At 37.6% G+C, this 18,286-nt stretch overlaps 1 long non-coding RNA gene across 1 annotated transcript; it reads right to left on the reverse strand.

Annotated features, from left to right (window-relative positions):
- Positions 1-4,685: 4,685 nt before the first annotated feature.
- LOC148960279 (uncharacterized) lies at positions 4,686-15,073 on the reverse strand. The gene is made up of 2 exons (XR_016145336.1): positions 13,151-15,073; positions 4,686-5,312 (listed from the first exon to the last, which is right to left on the reverse strand). It is a non-coding gene; the product is annotated as an uncharacterized LOC148960279 (long non-coding RNA).
- Between the last annotated feature and the right edge of the window lie 3,213 nt (positions 15,074-18,286).

The following is an 18,286-nucleotide window of genomic DNA, read 5'->3' on the forward strand; positions in this document are numbered from 1 at the left end:
AGGGCCATCAAGGACAAGTTGGCCTGTACATCCGACCTCATCAAACTGCCTACTTTGACAGAAGAACTTAGAGAGCTACCCACATACATCCGTACCAAAGTACTACGTTATGTCATATTTCTGTTCTAATTTAAAATGAATTCTATTATATCTTATTTCATATTCTATTGGATGGTAGAAGGAAAAAAAAAAGAGGCAAACCAGAGAAACAGTGGATAGATAACAGAAAAGAGTGGACAGTGCTGGAGATTGGTGAAATTATGAAGAAAGCCAGAGACAAAAAGAAGTAAAGGCTGATTGTGAGGAAAGAATTAGCCTGTGCTCCAGACCCTTGACCTGCACAGGCTAGGAAAGCATCTATATGTCCCTACGGTCGTTAGACTACGGGTTGATGTTGATGATTCTATTATATTCTATTCTATTATAATTCTAATATTAGTCATTGATAATGTGCTTTTTTTGAGTTGCTGCCCCCGCCGCTTCAAAATGCTTCCGGCGCCCCAGCTGCTGGCCATAGGGTTCCAGTGCAAATCGAACCTCTCGTGGGCTCTCGTGGCATGACTTTTTGGGTTCAGACTTAGGGAAATAATGGCATTAAAAACACAAGAATAGGGATCGTTGTGCATTTTTGTGTACTAGCGGAAGGTCCAAGACTGTCAATTCTTGAACTTTTTCTAGGGATGGCAAAAGTATAGCAGGACAAATGCAGGAGAGTATTGATACGTCAAAAAATTGGAGGGGATGTCAACAAATTTTTGCCCGAATTTATCAGCTTTCCCTCGGAGGGTAACCAAGCCTAATTTTGGGCGGGAACGTGCCATTTTGATTAAAAAATGTAAACCCATAATTACGCACATGTCTGAAAAAATGTGACCCATAATTCCGCAAACATGATGGAAACTATACCCATAATTCCGCCATTCCGCAAAGCAAATAAATTTTTTAAGCATAACAAAACTACCAAACACTTTTTGCATGTTCTTTTTGCAATATTGAGATTTGCAAAATCTCAATATTGCACATATTTCGCACTTTCATTTCTAATTGGACATTCATTTTGTTATTGCTAAATCGCTCTCCTAATAATTTTGCAATATTTTCCCAAAATGGTACCCATAATTCTGCATGTTTCTTCAAATGGTACTCATAGTTCCGCACAAATTTCAAAACTGATACCGATAATTCCGCATTTTTTTAGAAAAATGTACCCCTAAATAATGGCACGTCCCCGTTCCTACAAACGTGTAAAGATACCCCCACCCTACCGAAGGCAGGAAGATGGTAAGCAAGAGAAGACATTTGGACCTTTATTGTGGTTACAACCTTGAACCACGCCCAGTTCTAATAGAAAATTGAGCTTTATTGTGAGAGACGTTTTGCCAAGAAAAAAGGTCATGGTACCTAAGGCTCTGCTAGCATGTATGGAATGTAGGAAACTTGTTTGAAAGATGGGCATGAAGCATTTGCTACCCGTCGGGCTCTATGGCAATGTGACCAAAATAGTACTTTTTGCCCCTCCCCTTCTGCCCCTCTGCCCTCTTATTCCAGCATCGCTGACCATTTCCGGTCTTTGTGGTTCTTGGAACACTACTAGAGACTTTCACCTTCAAAAAGATTGGAAGCTGGCTTTTCATTCATGCATTTGTTTTTGAAAAATTAATTCAATCATGCCTGAGATACGATATTTTGTAAGAAAAACTATAATCTTGAGCTTTCAGGATCGAGTTTAATTTCAAGTATCGAGAAAGAAAGTTAAAATTTTTGCAACTGTCGGACGTCATCATGAAAAAGGAAGAAGACTACAACAAACGCAGATTCACTTCCTTTCTATTTCTTTCTCTACTAATCCTTGGGGCATTTGATTGAAACAGTTAGAACGGAGACTATCATTGTAATTTGGTAGACCTGTAAAACGGAGACCTCGAAGCGGCCAACCTTACGGGCCCCCTAACAAACCTCCAAGTTTCATGGACTTTTCTTGTAGATTAAAAAAAATCAAAATCTTGGCTCAACAAATTGACAAATAAAGGTAAGCCCTTCTTCAGAAAAATAACTAGCAATCTAATGGCTATCTTCGCAGGTAGTAGCTAGGGATAACGTCTCATAGAAAACTACGGTTGCTTTGCTTTTTCCCATGAGTTGAAATCCCATACCAAAAATACAACTTAACCCCATTATACTCCCATTCCCACCTTCCGCGGCCGTAATTCCCTCGCTCTCCACCATCTGAAATGACTTCTCAGGACTAAGAGAATGTGTGTGAGTGACATGACCAGGGTACAAGTCGAGTCTGCGATCAGCGACAAAAATACTATCCTTCATGCAGGCTACAAAAACACAATAACTTCTCCAAAATAATTTCAAAAAATGTTTACCATTGAGTTACGAATTTTTTTGCTACATAATATACAGGGAAGGGGATATTAATTCCAATATGATAAAAAAAGCTCGTGGTTGTGTGGTCATACACTCGGTTGCTAGGTATTCTCACCAAATTTGAATAAACTAAGAGAAGCTCTGGAGCCTAATTTGCGAATCGACAAGTTCTAAAAATGTTGTTGCTACTGTTGCTTCAATTAAAGATTTGTGATTTCAATGTGTGATTTGTGATTTCAATGGGTGATTTGTGATTTCAATGTGTGATTTGTCTTTATATACGCAATTATATAAACAGTTTATGACTAAAATGGGTTCAGCAAAAGAAGTAGTAGTAACATTAGTATTAGAACTAATAGTAACATCAGATGTACAAGAAGTAGTATTAGGAGAAGTTTTAGAAATAGTAGCAGCAGAGGAATAATAGTGCGTAGTAGAAGTAGTACAACTAACAGCAGTATGCAGAAGTAGTTGTTTAAGTAGAAGGTTTTAGAAACAGTAGCAGAAGAAGTAGTAGTCTTAGCAGTAAATGACGTAGTATAGGAGAAGTAGTATTAGCAGTGGAACTAATAGCAGTATCTGTAGCAGACGCAGTAGTAGTTGAAGCATTGTACAGGTAGTAAAAGAAGCAGTAGAAAACACTGTAGAAATACTAGTAGTATATTTATAGAATTCATATAAGTATTACTATTTAAAGCAGTAGCGGTTGATGCTCGAAATGGGAGAACCAATGGATTTTGTATGACATGCGACAATCATCGCAAACACGTTTACGTCACCGAGGTTTTCGAGGACAAAGACTGACCCGTTAGCACCTGAGATTCCAAAAGCATTGAATATATGCAATTCTCACGGCAAATGCATTTCATCGATTTTTTTTCTCTGGGGGTAAGTTTAAGGGTTTGTCGCGGAAATCATAGTTGAATGTTGTCAGGAATAGCAGGAAGGCTCATAGCCATTATGGATTCCCATATAAGACATTACATAAAAATTTCACGAAGCTTGCTTGGTTATATTAAGTTTGGGCTTGGTTATATTTTGAGCGTTCTTTTCAAATAGTTTATATAGTAGATACTAAACTTGAAATATTGTTTATTACCTTCCAGCTAGAAAGTCATCTTGTTTCATCGTATATCTACCTTTTAATGTGATGTTCGCTATAGATTTTCCTGCATACCCCCTTATTTACTGTTCACGTGACTATCATTGGACCAATCGAATCATCAGCAGCTCTGCATTCAATCATATTTGATATCAAAGAGTCTATGGAAATGTCGATAATATTAAGATTCGCTACGATTTGATGCTTGAGATTTTTCTCGCTTATCTTTGTTGACCCTCACTGCGAATATGGATTGCAAAGTGCTTGAAAGAACGAACTATCAGTTTTATTTCCATTTGATCGATTATTTCCATTCTTAATTCAATCCCGTTTCATTTTGGCTGTTTGCATTTACGAACAGTTACAATTTTCGCCACCGAACAATGTTCTTTGCTAACAAAACGACAAATTAATGCATAATTATCAAAATGACTCCCGTATTAAGCTGTCTCTCACACCCCCTCTAGCATAAAAGGACACCGTTTTCGTTTCTTCTTCTATGCTTTTCGCTGCATTGGCACACCACAAATACCGAAATTCTAATCACAATAAGCATCTATGCTTTTCCTTCACCTATTATGACGCACTTGACATTAAAATCTTTTGCCACCACATCAGAAAGAGCACGGGTAACAAGGGGCTCTTTTTTATAGAGATTACTACTTAGAAATAGAAATGTTCCCAAATGATACGGGAAGGCACGTACCCCTAGTGCATCCACAGTTCTGACTTCCCTGCTCGTCATTAAGTAATACAATCCAGATTTTGCTCGCTTTGCTTGACCTTCCAGAAAATAAGATGAATTACATTTAAATTGCCGGCATTGCTTTATCGTCTAGCATCTTAGATCGGAATGAATCAACCCTATTTTTGACTGTTAATTGCTAATTGACGCCGGCATTTTACAATATTACAACAAAGGAAACCACACGCCGATATTTAATGTTTAAACATTAGATTAAATTTAAACCTTTGCAATATTAGACATATTTTGATTATTAGAGATCGACGGAGTAAAAGACCAAGCCTTGAGATAAAATATGCGGTTTCCCATTTGTTTCATTGCTGCAGATTTGTGATTTTCAAAACAGCCTTTAAAAGCTCGGAGGAAGCTCTTGTCGGCATTACTGCCGGTAGGTGAGTAGGGGAGCTGGCAAGTTTTGGTAAAGGGAATAGAATGTAAATCGACTCAATAAAGCTTCAACTCTCACATCAACCAGCAGTATATTGACATATCTTTAAGCCGTTTTCTTCTTTAAAAATGACTATCAGATCTAATTTCGAATTGATCACAAATTCATTTCGAAAGGTATAAAAAGAAAACACAATTGGGTTATATAGTTATTCGAATGGGATATTTATTTCTGGACAAAATCCTTACAATTTGATATCCATGTTGACTTAGTTTCAGAAAAATGTCGAAAAAATTGAGCTCAACAATCTTAACAAATTGGCTTCCAAGAAGAACAAAAATAGATGGCCAGATGGCTGCGATTGGAAATGCCACACTCATTTTCACTTCAAGCAATACTATTGCATCAGTTCGCGTGTTTTTTTAAATACGTGTTTTTTTAAATGAAAATCGTAACATAACACTGTATTCAAGATGATTTCTTTCCTGCTTTCCAAGGCATTGTTTGTTCTAGATTGTCTCTCATGAGATACATGCTCGTCAATGTCACTCCAAACACAACGCCAATTGCTACGAGGTGCTGCTTCATTCTAAATCGCGGCTTTGAGATAACAAGTCTCTCCATGAACTCCCCTTGGTTTGGTTCAGCTCCTTTTCTAAGATTTTGATCCATTGCATTTGCAAATTAGTATTGAAATGTGGCTAAAACAAAATGTAGAAATCGTCATGGCTCAAACTATACAGACCTATATAATTCTTTATATAAGAAGTATGTGTGTTGATTTTTCCTTGGTACAGTGCTCAATACGTTTGCACGTAGGGCGTGATAATTTTTGGAGCTGAAGAAAATCAAACTACAAGTTTCATCTCTACAAGCCTGCTTCATGAATAACTAACTCTTTAGGAGATATGAACATATATAATATCGATGGTTCTAAACATCAACGGAAACTGAGATCAATTTGTACTACAGAACCAGTGAAACTTTGGGGCCAAGGAGCTACGGCGCTATTTCGTCAAACTTTTGGAAAACAAAGAAAACTTTTCCAAGCAGAAATAAAAGGAACTGAAGCTTAACATTCTGTAAGTTATCGTGCTTGATTGGGCCTTGACATTATAGTTGGTAATGTGGTCTAAAAAATCAGAAAGTATTTCAATATTATGTCTTGGTATTTGAAAAATTTGAAAAATTGATAACTTTTGAGGCTTCTACCCTCTGACCCGAAGTTTTGGTTAAAGGTAAAGTTATTTAAAATTGAGTCTCTGGTAATATCCTGATTGGACGTCAAATGGTTTAAAAATTTAATCTTAGTTTCTAGCTTGATAGGACCTTCGATCTTAAAAATAACTTTGAAAGGAAGATAAAAAATAATACTAAATGGCCCATGATTCCCCACTAGCACCGAGGAGCGTTAAGAAAAGCAGGGGAGGGGGGCTAAAAAAGTGAGGGGGCCAAAGCCGAACAAAAGAGATTAGACTGGTAATTCATTTGTTAATTTTTCAAATCATCCCAGGATTGCTGCTTCTCTATTCTCTATTATACCATTCTTGGTAATGGTTTTTCTACAGGTTGAAATGAGCATTTCCGCCAAAATTCCAGGCCTGTATCCTCTTGATTGTGACTATCTTTTCAAAGAAAACAAACAGCCTGCTCTTTGGTTTTCTGGTCAGCATTGCAAAGGTTATTTAAACTAAAGCAAATTTTTCAAAGCAAAGCTGGAACAAATCAGGTAGGTCTTGCATGGAGAGTGATTTAATGAGTGCCTGAAAACATGTAACCATATTTTCACAAAGAAAACATATTTTTACAAAGCAAAATATTGCTTTAAAACAATGCTGATCAAACTTAAGCCATCTTCTCAAATGACCCCAAAATTCAGTTTCACAAGATTTGCACAAGAGTTTATACCATTAATCTTTTGATGTCATTTTATACTTGATAACATATCTTGATTTTTTAAGGCGTCCTCTACAAGAAAATATTTTCAATGAGAATATTATTTCTATGCATTGAAAATACAAACACGTGAAAAAATTTGAGAGTTGAATCATTTGTAAATGCATCATTTCAATTTGGATGCAACATGAATGATTCATTTCATTAGAAGAAAACACAAACTTTTGCAAACCTTTGTACTAGATATGGCCTGAGACCTGCTCACATGATGCTGTACATGCATAAATACAAGGAAATATCTACCAAGGGATGTGGTGCAATGGGAGCTTAATCCAATTATCAATGCCAAAACAGAGCCCATTTCTACAACTGCTACTGCTGTTTCAACATTTTACACTCCTCCCAAAAATGCTCTCGAGGCAACGTTATTCAAACTTGTGAAATAGAGCGCCTTGAGTTTCTTAGAAGTTTGTTTTATAGAGCACCTTCATTTTGCTTTATAGAGCACCTTCATTTTGCGTAGGGATAGATGCTCTCAAGGCAATTATATTCAGAGGTGTGAGAAAAAGCACTTTAAATTTCTTAGGAGCTTGCTAAAAAGATCACCTTCATTTTGGTAAGGCCTGCTTCCTGTAAATATGTAGTCTTTGTTAGCTTAATGTTTGTTTCACATTAGAATCTTGATTAAGTGGGCAACTTGCCTGATGATTGCATTACACATAAAACTCTGAAAAGCATCTTAGAACAACCCTGTTCTATACATAATGGCAGCCTGAAATTGCTAAAAATTTGTTGCCCATATTTATGGTGATAGCTGGTATCCAGGAAACATTTTATAAATGTCTGGAAAAAACCAAGACATCCAGGTCAAGCCTATTAAATGATCTATCTAGTCAAATGCTTTCAATTGGCTACAGTAGAGAGACATCTGCTGGTTCTAGTTACACAAATTCTGTGGAAAGAAGTAAATACAGTAGGGTATCAAAAGTATTGCACCACCTTGTTCAAAATGGCGGCACTTTTTGTAAACTTTTCGGCAATACAAAACATTTGAATGGAGAAATTGGGTAAAATAGGGGTATTTTGTAGCAACTTTCGGCGGGAAAAAGTTGCAAATTTTGCTGACGCCATAGCAAACTTGATTAGAAATGTTTAAATTAAGCAAAGTCATTTTTGTTTGTAAAAATGTAGACCATGCCTAAGGAAGCAAAATTGTCAAATGAGGGGCGAGTCACTAAAAAATATTTACAGGGAAATGGTCTTCAGTTTTCAAAAAAATGTTGACCAAGATAGATGCCGCCACACGACAGCTGCAGGAAATTAAAAAAGATTTCTCAAGAGTGTTACAGTAGTAAAGAACCGAGAAATGGGCAACCAAAAATAAATTGATGTTAGAGGGGAACGAATTTGTCGGTTTCATTTCACTGTTTTTACACCTAGGGGCAGTAAAAGAAATGAAACTCGATACTGGGCAAGGTTTTGCAGCTCAAAATCCGTCCACAGAAAATATAATAAGTGTTTTGGAAAAATACAAAAGAAAAATTTACCTGTGAGTAAATGGAAACTATTTTTACAAAGAATTATTTTCAAACAAAAGAAATTAAAGCTTTGACATAGTCAGAGTAACGTCCAATTTTTAACATCACTTAAAAAGTTTGACTTCAAACGAAAAAGGTTACAAATTGTGATCCGAAAGGTGGTCCAAAGACCAGAGAATCATTAATTGTAAGAGGTTTCCAGGCCTAATATGAAATTCCACAAGAATACGTTGGCCAAATGTATGGATCCATTTCAAGGAGGCCAAATGCATGGATCCATTTCAAGGAGGCCAAATGTATGGATCCATTTGCGGTTTCAAAAGTTTACGGCTACCCGTCAAATTATTGAAATTTGAAACAGTTAAAAGACGTTTTATACTGTTATTTTTAAAACAAATGCTCTAAATAGATTGATGTTTTGATTGGTCATTGTTTTGTTTTCGACCAATTGCCATTCGCCAATTAAAAACAGAATTAATTTGCATAACAGTAGCTTTCAATCATTCTTGCGCCATTTCTTCTCCTTCGAGGTGGTGCAATACCCTAGTGTAGATATTACAAGACACAATCACAGAGCAAAAAGAGATTTTGAATCTGTGTGAAACAGCTTTTTTGCTGCTTTTCTTGTTTTTTTCTTCTGTTGTTGCCCGCTTGATGTTGATTTAAACATTCTGGCACCATTTGGTGTGGTCAGCTCAAAACGATGCCTACTAAACATTAACCAAAAACAATGAAAATGTGCCAATTTGTTAGAAAATCTGTGAATGTTTCCCCACTTGTACAAAACAAATAATCAATTTTTGAGAGGTTTATTTCTCAAACTGACTTTTTAATTTTTTTTTAATCTTCAATACTTATATGTTTGGGTTTTGATATTCTTCTGCAATACTGACAAGATAATATGCTATCTCTGAATTATAAACTTTTGCCCATTTTATCACTTTCTGAATTCCCTAAAATTCTAACTTCCCAATGATCCTCCACCTTCTTTTGCTGATTCCATTGACTTATAACCAGCATCATGTGTGAAGAAAATTTCGACCATCAAAGCAAATTCCATCCTACTTTTCTGGGGCTTCAAACAAGGACATTTTTTTTCAAACTATGACCTGGAACCAATTTAAGAGTATCCTAATTTCTAAAATAATAATCTCTACCCTCCGATTCACTCAAAATTAGCAATTCCCTTTACAAAGATGCTTAAAATTAAGCTTTTGCTACTTCAAGATTCTATGAATTGAAACTCTGGCCCTTCAAAATATGATTTTTTCACTTCAGGATGTAAATTTTTAGCAGTTTTAGGCAGCCATTATGGACCAAATATTGAAGTATGAATTTTTTTGCAATATTTTTTGAGAATGCTTCCCACCAAATTCTAAATATCAGTTTTAAAAAGGCTACTAAAGTGGATCAAGAAGTAAAGGAACCAAAAGTTTACAAAAATGATGTTTCCACCTCACAGAATTCCGCATGAGAGTCCAAGCTTTGAAGAACCATATCTTTGGGATGTTATAAGACATCAAGCTGAAATTTTTATCTCATCTTATGTATATGAACATTTGCACAAAATTTCATGAGAATCAGAGATGGTGCATGTGGGACCCCTTCACAAATTGGTCAATTTGGCATGGAATAACCCTGAAAGGTTGCAAAATCTGTGAGATTTCTAGCAGCATCAGTGAGAATATGAGACCAGGGATGCTGAATAGGGGGAATGTGGGGAGTCAACTGCCCCTGTTGCCTTTTGATAAGAGGGGCATGGGGGCCAAAGTGACCTTTTCAAAGATATAGAAGATATAGAGCCCTTAGAAGTACCCTCGACATCGGCTGTTTGTAATTATCAAGAGATTCATATGAAACTCTGACTGTACTGCCTTATTCATAACAATATTTTTCAAAACTTATGAAGAAATTTCTTATGCCAAAAATTAGCAGATTTTCATGATACCTACAGAATTTCTAAACAAAATACAGTTAACAAAGAATTGTTGGCAGCTGGGAATTATTTTTCAAATGTCCTTTCATTAAAACCTGCCCCCTTACCCTTTGGTCATTTCAACGTCCCTGCATGAGACTACCCGTGAGAGGCCAGATATGTAAGGCTTGGGAGCTACACTTAGGGTACAAAAATATGGAAACCATGGCCTACACAGCATGCAATGGCGTCAGCAGGCTGCACAGGAACAGTAAAAAGCAACAGACCATATCATGATTGATAGCTTACATTCCTAAACAATGGCATTACCAAAAAGCAATTATAAATTAACTAAATTAACATTATTTTCAATTAGAAACGGAAGCCAGTCTTGTAATATGAGGCCTGCGATCGCACGCGCACGCCTCCACACACACGCAAATTGTCCAAGCGTGCTAATCATAGCTGGGCAAAACAAAGAATTTGCCACAAAATTTTTTTGAAATTGCTCAACTCAAAGTAACTCAAAGTCGCCAAAGTTGGTTCTGTCGTTGTCCAAGGTGTTGTTTAAGTATTCCAATAAGGGATTTAACAACAACGTCAAAAAGATCACTTAACAGTTAATACAACAAGATCGCTTAACAGTTGACCCAAGAGGGATTAATCTGCAATCAATACCTGGTGCTTACTGTCGAAACCCGGCAATTTAAATTTTCGATCCAAGCGATGTTTTCACTGTTCGATTGATTATTCTGTTCTTTGGTAATCATGGCGAAAAGAAACAAAGTGGAGTTTGTAACATTCATTGGTTGAGGAAAGAACGAAATTTTCGGTTTCAAGTCAGAAAAGGATGACGCTACTTCGATGATGCTGATGGCGTGTTTAGTACGATGAAGTTGTTTGATCAAAAGCAATGGAACGACAACAAGGATTACAGGGTCCCAGAGCTCACTGCTTTTGCAGCTATTTTCAAAACCCCCTCAGCAAGACAAAGTTTGACGTTTTGAAAGCTCTCAAGGAATGAAAGTCATTCAAAAAATATGTACAATATAATGCTTGTGGGATTGACGCAAGAAAGCTGTGGAAAAATACACTTTCTTACAGGGCAGACGAGTACCCCAACCTGTGCATTCTGGCAAAGATAATGGTTGCAATATCTGGCTCCAATTCATCGGTAGAGAGAGCATTCAGTATTCTCAGCATATTATTGTCAGGTAATGTCACACAGGGTTATGGAGATGAGACTTCGCATCGCAGTTAATGACATTATATGGACTGACGATGAAAGGGAGAATATTTTGAAAAGGGCAACAGAGATCTATCTTTCGAAAAGCAGAAAGCGAATTCTAGATAATTCCAACATTTTATCGAAGATACCGAAGCTAGATAAGGAGGAGGAAGCTGAAGAAAGCTCTGATGAAGAAAAGTGGCAGTGCCTGTACTTATTTTTAAATTATTTTAAACTTGTTTTTGTGCCCAAAGAAATTTGTGTTCATTTCGACGTTTGTGTCATTTCTCTACCTTCTCATTTGATTGTTAGTTCAATTCCAAAGGAATACTGATCTAACTGTAAGACATTTTTTATGAATATCTGCTAAGATATTCACGGGTAATAGAATTTGAGTAGGGTCTAAGGGTTTTTTCAATCCAAATTTCTTTAAGTGACTAATTAAATTTAACATCTTTAAAAAAGAACAAGAGCAGTTTCTCCGTCAATCACCCTGGTTTTTGTTCAGTTTATAAGACAAAAGGTCTCCTTAAAAGCAGCACCCAGTTCTTGACAACAGGGATGAGAAACAACCGATAAAAAGCACGCCATCGCACACGCAAAGTAACCAAGGCGTGCGAAATGCCGCACGCTGCCTATTTTCATATTACAAAGACTGGGAAGCGTGTAAGTCTTTATTTCAATATTTTTTTGGATATCCGTTCTGCCTTCTAACTGTCGCCAGATGGTATCTCTCGCCAGATTTTAAAGATTTTTTCAATCAGTTGTTGCTTATTCCTTGGAGGTTCCCTGTTCATTCTTATTTTCATGAATCACCAGATGTTCTCAAATATATCAAGGTCAGGGCTTTGAGCTGGCCAAGAAAGGAGCATGATACCGTTTTGCTCGAAGTATCTCTTCATTTCTTTGGAAGCATGGCATGCAGCATTATCCACCTGCATATAAACCATCGTTCTCAATCCCCATATATTATCTGGACACATTTTTTGAGGTTTCTATCTAAAATGTCCAGGTAATAATTGGAATTTACTGACCGTTCACAGATGGCAAGCTTCCTGATGCCATTAAGCCCAATGCAGCCCAAGACAATAACAGATACAGTGTTGGCAAATGTTGGCAAGTAAAATTGTTGGTTGCTGGTTTTGCTTTTTGTCTCCAAACTTTTTGTATGCCAGAACCATTTTTTAAACAAAAGCAATTTTCGTCAGAGAAAACCACATTCTCCCAGTAGGAAACAGGCCATTCAAGCATTGCCTTCGCCCATTTTATACAGTAAGATCAATTTTTTTAAGGAAACGAATGGCTTCCGTTTTCTTTCATGCAGCTTCTTAATCCATATTTCTCCAAAGTATGTTCAACTAACCCTTTTGACAGGTTTTCAGTAGGAAATTGTTTAGAAATAGCTGACTTCAGCTCTCCCAGAGCTGTGAAACTGGAACTTGCGAGTGACCAGACAAATGGCTCTTTCTCCCCGATCTGAAAGTTTTTTCGGGCGGCCACCTCTTTGTAGTTTGGCAATGGAGCCAGCTTTTTGACATGTTTATAAACTTAAATGCTTTAGACTTACTGCAGCCAACTTGTCTTCCAATTTCTGCGAAAGAATGTCCCCCTTCTTGCAAATATTTTATGGCCACTCGTTCACTTTCTGCAAATTCTCTAAACTTGACCATCTTGAATCTCGCTTTTTTTAACCTTGAGTGCAAAATAAATGGGGGGTTTTATGTTTGTTCTATACTATTTGTTCGTGTTTTCTAGCCTATGCTGATGCCATTTGTAATTTTCGCGCCAAAACACTCGAAATATTTACAGGGTCACCCGAAGTCGATATTTGGCGTCATAAATTTAGGCCATCGTTTCCATACTTTTGTACCCTAACTAAAGTGTATGTCATTTCGAGGAGATAAACATAAAAACATACAAATAAAAATATAGTTTTCGTCTAATTCTTCAAACAGTATTCACCTTTTGTGCACAGTCAGTTTACACGCTGTTTTGTCATCAATCGGCAAAAAGGCTTGTCCTTCGTGAACCACTTGTTATTCAAGGTGGCACGACTGAAAAAAGGTGAATGGTTAAAGAACGATTCAATTCAAGTCAAATTACAGTCACAACAACTGATCTCACAACACAAGGCATTTTTGATTAGATCATAGAGATAGGATGGGTTAGATACATATACCTGACCGTGGTGTGGCAGGGGGGAGGGGGCAATTGCCGATGAAATACGAGGGAACCAAAGTGAATCTTCACCTTAATAGTGCAGTCGGAATGAAATTTATATTGGGGTGGGGGAGGCTACCCATTGTATTCCTTCTCACCCAGTACACTATTTAAAATGAAATACACTACAGTTTGACAATTATTAGGGAGACTCCAGCCCCCCACCACCCCGAGCCCGGTATCCGACGGGTCTGCCTTATAGGGGGCGCCGAAGGTGCCCTAGCCAAAATTTCATAATTTCAAATTATCTTCGAACAGAAAAAGAAAAGGCCTTGCAACATAGCCTGCAGTACATTCTTGTTTATCCGAACCTCGTTGATCCGAGCACCTCAAATTTAGAAAAATTTTAATTTTTGGAAAATTTCTTTTCCCATTTCATTCGGCCAGAATAAGACTAAATCAATTTAATTTTTGGAATAGCGGCGCATTAAGTAATGCAGAATGCGCGATGTCAATTTTTTTTGGAAAAATACTTCGCTATGCGCATGACATTTCGAGTGTCGTTACCTTTCATTCGTTGGGATTATTTTCGGTGAAACAGGGGAAACGCTGGAAAAATTTCACTTTACAACGATTGACTTTCAAAACGACAACAAAATTTCTCCTTGAAATTGTTTGAGTATTACTGTACATCCAGCTTTTTCTCTTTTGTCATCTGCATCCAAGAAATTTGCGCTCTATGGGCTGAGCTGATGCTTTTACTGGTTTTCCATAACTTCTCTCATTTATTTCTTTCCACCGTTTTAGCGATTGAATTTGGTACCCCTGGCTACCAGAGCCTCATGAAACCTGGTATAAAGTACTGTAGACGGCTGCGGTGACAAAAAATAAATGGATGCGTCAAAGCATATGTCCATGACTAGTTTCGAGCTATATTTTTTTAATTAAATAATGGAGACTTTAGCACTCAAGGTGTCAATTTGCACGCCTTAATTGTAACTTTGTCGATTGAAAATATGGCGAACTAGGCTATGTTCCAATAAACTTTCCTCCCTGGATCAAGCACGTAGCCAGGCCTGTGGAGTCAGTGGCGAATCTAGGCTTGAAAGCCAGTTAACACGATGCGTTTTTTCCTTGCGTCTGACTCATGAGTCAAAGTTGCATGATTTTTTGACTCGCGAGTCAAAACGTTTAGACGATGATTTCTTGACTCGCGAGTCATTTTCATACCAAAACAAACCTCACGCAAATTATAGCACTAAAGCAGGCCTCACAAGGAAAAAGGCTATAGTTTGCCTCCAAGTTACGGAGTTTTAAGAATTAAATGGAAATTTTATAGAGAAACAAGGTTTTGCATTTGAATTGATTGTTTGGCGAGACCAACGCGGGGACCACCAGCTAAGCCCAAATCTTTTGAAACTCTTTTCTCGGCTGTTTGGAGTTCATCCCTATTGTGATAGACTTCTGAAAGTACATCTCCCAAAAAGCCGCTTTCCTTAATAGCTCTATATCATTTAAAGATCCTTCTATGCTTTGAATATCCATGTTTACCAGGATAGCAAACCCTGCAAATCGCTTCCAGAGAAACTGCCCGTTTATAACCCTAGATATTCGAAGCATGTGACTCATTCCTCTTAGTTGATTGGTTAATTGCGTTACTTCATGCGTTGTCGCAAGGAAATTGAACATGTTCTGTTTTCATGAGATGTCGCAAGGGCAATTACATTTAGCAGGCAGGCACCGCGGAGCGTTGAGAAAAGTGGGGGGTCTTAAAAAAGTGGGGGGGGGGGGCTGAAACCATACAAAAAGAGGCTTTTCTGATAGTTTGATACTTAATATTTGATATTTTTTGCAAAAAGTGGGGCGGCTAAAGCCCCCAGCCCTCTGCTCCCCAGTGCCTGGCAGGGCCGGCGAAACTTTTCTGCAGAGCTAAAGAAAAATTTTAGGCAAAAGCGGAAATAAATGTAGTATGATTCTGTAAGTAACTTTGCCGGGAATCCCCTAAAATGTGTCTTTAGCTTCACCTTGGTTGCTATGTCTTTACAATAGAAAACATACATAAAATTGAAAATGGGAATTAGATCGAAGAAATCGGTCATTGTCTAAGTTTTACAACGAGTAACAGCTTAGCAAATAGATCGAGAAACCTAGTCCAGAATAACTTGGTGCTAGCACAAATTGACGGAGTTGGTGCTAGCACAAATCGGTTTTTTCATTGCCTAAACTTGGCACACAAGGTCTATTTGTTAACGAAAACTTTCTCAGAAACATTACAAAAAGAGAAAAATCAGCTGTTGAAGGAAAAGATACAGCTGGAAAGAACTTTTCTGAGGATATGAGAAATAAAGTAAGGGCAGATTTGTTCTTAAAAAGTATCATCAAGAAAACTTCAGAGCTTGATCGTTTGGATGATCCATTCCTTTACCAACATTACTTTACCAAGCTACTAAAATCATACTACAGGCAAAAAGGTTTGTCCATTCCTATATCTTAACTGTACAAAACTGCTTAACTTTTTATTTTTAGTTGATCGTTTTTCTGTTGATATTTCAACGTTAATGTTTTTTATTAATCCGTGTTTCATTTATTTTTCTCCCCCATCTTATTTCGGGTACTTTTAAAATCTAAAAAAGGTTTCATTACGAGCTATACGATAGTGGTTATGCTAAAACTTTGCAAAACTTTTCTGTTTCAAATAAACATCACAATAGACGCGACTATGCGACACCTTCAGTCAACATTCATTTTAGATACAGTTTTGGCCATCCTTAAGACTCCAGCCATGGCGGCGGCCTTTCCTAAGCCCTTTCAAGTACGTTTCGCCGGCCCTCTTTAGACGCAAGTCCCGTTTACACGATGCAATTTTGACTCATGAGTTTGACGCAAGGAAAAACGCACCGTGTAAACTGGCCATTACTATTACTTTGTGAATTAGTAGTGTGTCCAGCAGTGGCGTAGTAGCTCAAAATTGGCTACAGGGCACCAGTTTTTACGCCCCTTGGAAAAGAATGGCCTCTTTTCATCTCTTTCAGATCTGATGATGCAATTGTATATTTCCAAAGTATATTGAGATGATATTGCTATTTCCCTACACTGGGTTCCAGAGCGAAAGGGTTTTCAATGGGATGCAGAAAAGCTTGCTTTGGACCTACCTTGCGCACCCCACTGTCAGGGCCTGTAGCTTGTTGAATAATTGCAACAAAGAATCGCTTTGAGCAAAATAGAAGAGAGCAGCCCTAACGAAGTCCAAAACGAGCTATGGAATAAAATATCAAATTTATACGAGTAACATTTTTAAAACTGGGGGGAAGGGGCCAACAAAAATTCTGGGGGAGGCATGGCTCCCTGCCCCCTGGCCTCCCGTAGAAATGCTACTGTGTGGAGTAGGGGTGGCAAACTCCCTATGTCCAATACAGGCGAAATTTAAAGTGAAGTTTTGTGTAGAGGTGGAGTGAAATGAGTTTATGGAAACAAAGAAGAAAATATTTGTAAGATTTCTTCAGAAACTAAACAGATTTCTTCTCTCTCTTAATCTCTATTCAGCTAGAAAACTTTAAAATGTTATATGTTCCATCAAGAACTTATTTTTCGAACGCCAGACATGCAAGATTGTACTCCCTCTCTGTCCGCAAATAACTTCGCTGAAGGGAATTTACCCTTGCTAATGCAGAAAACAAGCACTCTTCAATGTCCCTATGTGTTGAGAAGAAGCCAGCGGTAACTGCAACTTATAAAAATTATAAAAAACTTATTAGTAAATGGCTTTGAAAAAAGCAAACATTTAGTAAACTAAAGCTTTTCGTCTGACACTCTTCAGAGTTTAAAACGTCAGAACATAGATCGAAAACTCTACGCTAAGAAATATATATACCCAGTTGTGGATCGAAATAGGCCAATCAGAAACGCGAGCACATGACTGTAAAGGTATAAATAACCCATCCCCAAAGAGAACAGCCACCTCGGTCTTGCAAATCCAAAATTACTAATAAAACCTGCGATTCTGCTATGGGGCAGCATTTGCTAGAAAACCCAGATTGTGCAAAAAACTATAATGATGACATGTTTCGGATTATTGGTAAAGCCCGATCCACGTTCCATCTAGCAGTTTTAGAATCTATCTACATAAGCACGAAAAATATGCTACTGTGTAGACAAAAGGAGTTCGTTTTCACCTTAGGACTCCACTGGTAACATTCTAATAGGCAAGCGGCACTGATTGGTCAACCTTCACAGTCATGTGCTCGTGTTTCTGATTGGCCTATTTCGATCCACAACTGGGTATATATATTTCTTAGCGTAGAGTTTTCGATCTATGTTCTGACGTTTTAAACTCTGAAGAGTGTCAGACGAAAAGCTTTAGTTTACTAAATGTTTGCTTTTTTCAAAGCTATTTACAAGTTTTGTACCACCAAAAGATTGTTTGCAAACTTATTAGTATCGGCAGGCCAGTAGCCAAGGGGTGGCATGGGGTGGCACCACTCCTAGAGCAAGAGAACACCAGCTGTTTGCCACCCGGAGAATTTTTCTCCTATTTTTTTAAAGGAGAACTGACACGCAAATAAAAACTTTGGCTTATTCTATGCAGAATTTGTCGCTGACTTCAAATCTGGAAAAAGTTTTCTTCTTAGATTCGCCGTTTTTCTGATATTTGCACTTTTATCCGCCAATTACGTCACAACTAGGACTCGGGAATTTCCCGAAGCGGAAACAAGATTATCGCCAGGAGTTGTTAAAATTCTCGGTTGACGTCACAAGTGACATGTTAACAATGCCGTTGTAAGGGCTTTCACCGCAACGGTGAAAGTAAAAATGAAGTTTCGTGTTTTATTGAAAATATTCCGCGGTGAAAAGACAAAAAATTGTCAGGCATTTCATTTATAAGTATAAAGAAGCTATAAAATCCTAGGTACATGTCTACTAGGACGCTAATATCCACAT

Source organism: Rhopilema esculentum, chromosome 5 (genome assembly GCF_057945365.1).
Source record: "Rhopilema esculentum isolate cy_ngs chromosome 5, ASM5794536v1, whole genome shotgun sequence".
In the NCBI taxonomy this organism is placed as follows: Eukaryota; Metazoa; Cnidaria; class Scyphozoa; order Rhizostomeae; family Rhizostomatidae; genus Rhopilema; species Rhopilema esculentum.